The sequence below is a fragment of the Octopus bimaculoides genome, chromosome 8 (assembly GCF_001194135.2).
Source record: "Octopus bimaculoides isolate UCB-OBI-ISO-001 chromosome 8, ASM119413v2, whole genome shotgun sequence".
Taxonomy (NCBI): domain Eukaryota; kingdom Metazoa; phylum Mollusca; class Cephalopoda; order Octopoda; family Octopodidae; genus Octopus; species Octopus bimaculoides.
The window spans coordinates 18,597,836-18,603,316 of NC_068988.1; the positions used below are offsets into that span (position 1 = coordinate 18,597,836).

Genomic DNA, 5,481 nt, shown 5'->3' on the forward strand with positions numbered 1-5,481 from the left:
AAAGTGAGGTGTCATGCTGGTGCGCGGGATTGGGTCTGAAAAAAAAAAGGTGTGGTTGCAACTTACTTTGCATCAATCGTGATAGTCTCAAATAAACATGCATACAAATATACGCACACATCCTGTCACAGTTTCAATGAATATACACACACATTTTTGTTTTTGCGATCTGTCTTTTTAAATTTAAATACACCCCCACCAACCATGATAGTTGTATTGTCAGAATTTCTAGGTTTCGTATTTATTTGCTTTTGAGTGACATTACAGGTTTTTTTTTTATTTTGTGCTTATTATTAATTCAATACCTTACAAAGTATAAACAAATTTTGTTAATTTAAAAAGCAACCCTTGGTAAAAACAAGCCAAAAAAATTATTTCTATTCACAAGGTTCTTATATAATAATTTCATTCACATGTAGGATGATTTATTAGAATATACTAAACTTTAATATATATAATGAGGAATTATTTGAGATACTTAAACCAGAATTCTGCATGCATATATATATATACATACATACACACACACACACACACATATGCTCTCTGTCCACTCCTTTTTGTCACATCCTGGACAGTTTGATGAGGAAAAATTACCACTTGAAGTTTGTTGTTGGATGTAAGTTCCGTTAGTAGGTCTGAGTTTATCCCACTAAATTGATTTTTTTTTTCTTTTGCCATATAAAAGTCTATATGTGCTATTATTAATGAGCAGGTTATCTATTCTTCAAGGCTGTCTAGTTTAACATGTTACAAAGTATTTTTAACTACACTTCATGTGTGTTAAGCTCTCCACTACATTCCTGGGGGTGACATCTTTACAGATAGAGGAGTAACTGATTCTTTATTCACAGAAGAGCAATGTGTTGTCCTATAAATATATCGTAACATGCCATACACACACACACACTCATATCACACAGCTACACTTTGTATGCTGAGGTTATATGCATTAAAATAAGGTTTACGATATCAGTCGGAAGACACTATAGAGACTGACCGTTCAACCACACCTATTTTCACATCTTAGTGGCTTATAACAGATTCTCAGAACATTTGTCAAACTCTTATTACAGATTCTGTCTGCAACTTGAATGCCTTATAGCGAATATATTAAGCATTTTATGTATGCTGTTTGTCCTCTATTCCGTTTAACTCCCTAATTATGAAATATTCGTGTGACGGGGGCCTAATCAGTCGTTAGGATCCGCTGTTTTTTGTTAGGTTGCAAGTGATGTCCGTTAGGTCCTGTTTGATGTGGTTTTCATTACTTGTCATTATGTATAAATATGTTATTAGTTCGTTGGTCACTTAATACATTGTCATGTCTTACTCATTTGCGCTTACTCAGACAGTTGACAGCGACATTTAATTTTTCACTCCTCTCTCTTTCTTTCTCTACTGGACACGAAAGAGTAACTTGCTAGAATTAGCAGCCAAGTCCCAATTTCATCCTTTACTATCCTAAAAATGGGTAATATGATACTGGTTAATGTCGTTCCAAATATACTATTACAGAAAAATAAATAAAATGAAGAGATGATCGGGCTTGACCTGGGCTAAAATATAAACATATATAGTTCTTTCTCTTTTTCTCCATCTCTCTCTCTCTCTCTCTCTCTCTCTCTCTCTTTGCTGTTGCTACTAGTGATATAGGTGTCATTTTTATAAGTGATCTTCACCACAGAGATTTAGCACAATCAATAGACAAACGAGTCTTGTGGTTGGTAGATTCATCTAGGGTTGATTAAACGTGTCTCACTATTTAGTCATCTAGCGCCCTTTTTGAAAAATTGTTCCAGTGCTTTGTTAAAACATCGATTTGATTACTTTTTAGTTTAACGAAGACAGCTTTAGGATAGGCTTTGGTATCAATCACGTCACCCACTTAGTTAATTGCTTGCTGGGTCTAGAGGAGGTGGGGCAGTGCCTTGGACTTTCTAGGCCCTCCTATACCAGCGGAGTGATGCCATTCCTTTTCGCATTCTCGAACTTATGTACGTCAACACCTGATCCGTAAGAGGAGGGAATTGCCAGAGGGTCGACATTCTGGGATGGTAGAACTAGGTGTTAGTAATTAAGTGCAAATTTTCAGGGTCACTGCCTTCTGAAGGCGTGGGGCACATTGGACAATTGCTCAGGGACTTCAAGGGTCTAGGGGTCCAATTCTAATCTATGTATGCTGTGACTTACTGTCAATAAATAAATACTATAGAGCCCCAGAGCATTAATTTACCCAGTGTCTGTCAATGCTGCTAAGACGGTCCTACCTTAGGCAAAGAGATTAGATACAACTTGGATGATGAGAAGAGCGATGCGTAGAGGCGAAATAAACCCAGCCATCTCCGAGAACATTGCGGGAACAACCTACGAATGCTGGGGTAAAACTTATTAATCAAGCAATTATGTAATGAAATTACTTTTATTAGAAGGGGTTGGGGAATTCTTGGATCTTTTAATCATGAGTTCGTTGTTTTTTTTTTCTTTTTTTCTCGAATCTCTGGAGCTGTCTTTCGATTCAACTATCCTTTTATTTCTCCCCCCATGCTTTTATGCACTATGGTTGCCTATTTTCTTCTGTCTATCATGTTTCTTATTCTTACTCCCCATATATCGCAGCATAGAAAACAAACTTCGCCATGTCTCATTATATAAAGAGTTCAACGCCCCCCTTTACCATTTCGTTGCTTAATCACGTGTCAGTTTAAAGGTGGGATATTGACAATCTTGAAAATATAATATAATATATATATTTACATATTGATATTTGTGTGTGTGTTTATATTTAGTGGCAGCTGTTTGTTATGATTACTAGTTATATTATTATTATCAAAGTTAGTAGGTCCCAAGCATGAACAGTATATTGTTAAATCGTTTCCTTATTGTTATTTAAATTGCTCTGTCCCGAAATGATCACAATATGCAGATTTCACTGTTATATACATGTATGTATATGTGTAGGTAGGTGTGTGTATATATATGTATATATATACACACACACACACACGCGCACGTTCATATGTGCATGAACATGTATGTGTATATATATATATATATATATACATACACACACACACACATACATACATGTTCATGCACATATGAACGTGCGCTTGCATACAAACACACGTCCTCGTCCTTGAACCGCGAGATTCGGTTTTTGTCGTGTGATGAGTGTGTGTATATATACATATATATATATATATATATATATATGTGTGTGTGTGTGTGTATAATTTTCTCGCATTCTGTCTTCACTGCCAATATGCCAACAATTAATGGTTTTAATTTCGTGGGTTACTAAATGCTTTCTTAGTTCATTTAAATGCAATTATTGTTGTTCAGCTACAGTCGAACTGCCCTCCCCATTAAACAGATCATATGAGAAACGCATACCAACCGTGACCATCCCGTTTTTTCCCCCTTTTTCCGTGACCTCGGGCCAATATTATGCAATATGTCCTTTTCTAAGATCTGTATGATTTGAAAATTTTTTGGCTGCTATTTCTAGCAAGTCGAATTATTACGTGGCGGTTCCTCGTTTCTTCACTCTTTGAACGAAGTGTTTACTGTTGCTGCTGGTGTTTTTTTTATTTTTTTATTTATTATCAATATCGATTGAATTACGATCAATCACATGGTGGACTCACTTGTCGATATTAGCGTTCTATCCCTGATTTCGTTTTGCCTCTTCGTTTTGTCTTATTTATACTTTATGATAATTAACATATTCAACATATTAATAACGTTCATTTATACATATATATATATATAGATAGATAGATAAATAGACATATATATATATACACGCATACAAACAATTATCTGTCCTAAATACCAATCTAGTTTTGTTGTAATGAGCTCCTAATTAGGCTGTGCTCGTTTTCCTCCTATCTACACCTTTCTCTCACGCGCGAATACCAACGCGTAATTTTTTTTAAATAGCGGAATTGTTAGAGTATCGTGCTAAATGTCAAACGGTAGTTAGATAACACCCTTTATAATCAGTGTTCAAATCCTGCAGATGCTTTTTTGCCTACTTCCAGGATCAATGCTAATTTAATCGAATATATTCCTCCACCTCACATTACCGTAAGAAATCAATCAGTTTTACAACTATGACTGGTTAACAATTGTTAGGCATTTGATAGTTGACCCTTTTAAATTATCTACATAGCTTAATCCTTTCGATTTTCACAGGTGCCAAGCCTGGTACCCTGTCCTTCTATCTGAGGCCTTTGATAAGCGAGACACTTCTTCATAAGTATTTTGTATGTGATGGGTTCTCTGTTGGTTTTAACAATGATCATTCAGTTGTCTAATTATCTTTAATTTCTTATTTAGAAAATTAACATGTAAAGTGTGTTGAATATTCCATAGACAAGTGCATTATTGTGATAATCATCAAATAAAATCAGTGTGACATACGTGACAAGGCTACATTGTTCAATTCGACAGGCTTCCACTCAGTTTCTGCCCATCTAGTTTTACTCTTGAGACTGAGGTTTTGGGTGAACCTCAGGTTATGACGAAAACGACTAGCCCATGATGCTTTGCAATGGAATGAAACCCTGGATTTGGAGATTGCAAAACAATCTTCTTAAGCACTTAACTTTGCCTGTAAATACACATCGAGTCTCATCATCATCATTTGATGTTCCCTTTTTCAGGTTTGCATCTGTTGGATGGTTTGGCATGAACTGATGAGCCAAGTTCCAATGTCTGCTTTGGCCTGGTTTCTACAACTGAATGCCCTTCCTATTGCCAACCACTTTACAGAGTGTACTGGATGCTTTTTTTTTCATGGCACTAGCACTAGTGAGGTCACCAAGTATTCACAAAACCCCCCTCAACTGAGGGGGGTAAAGTATTGAAGGATTTGAAAGTATGACATAGGACAGGAATAGGTGTTTTACTGAAGAGGTGAATACTCAGCTTCCCTCAACTAGAAAGAGAGATATATTGAATGTGTGAACAGGCGAAACTGCTATGTATAAAGTCTATTATATATATTATTCCCACATAAATCTCTGTGACTATATTCCAGATAGGGTTACTGTAATAGAAACAGAATCATCTTCTAGAAACATAGTGAGATGTTTGTAGCTGGATCAGGACTCAGCTGAAGACATACTGCTGTTGCTGCTAAATATTGATGGATAGTAAATCTGATTAGCCATATGGACATTAGAGTACATATAAAATTGGTGTTGGCACTCCGTCGGTTACGACGACGAGGGTTCCAGTTGATCTGATCAACGGAACAGCCTGCTCGTGAAATTAACGTGCAAGTGGCTGAGCACTCCACAAACACTTGTACCCTTAACGTAGTTCTCGGGGATATTCAGCGTGACACAGTGTGACAAGGCTGGCCCTTTGAAATACAGGTACAACAGAAATAGGAAGAAAGAGTGAGAGAAAGTTGTGGTGAAAGAGTACAGCAGGGTTCGCCACCATCCCCTGCCAGAGCCTCGTGGAGCT

At 36.6% G+C, this 5,481-nt stretch overlaps 1 protein-coding gene across 1 annotated transcript in view; it reads left to right on the forward strand.

Moving 5' to 3' along the window:
• Positions 1–5,481, forward strand: part of LOC106878172 (actin-related protein 2/3 complex subunit 5-C) — a 24,795-nt gene that overhangs the window by 1,042 nt on the left and 18,272 nt on the right. The window lies entirely within an intron of this gene.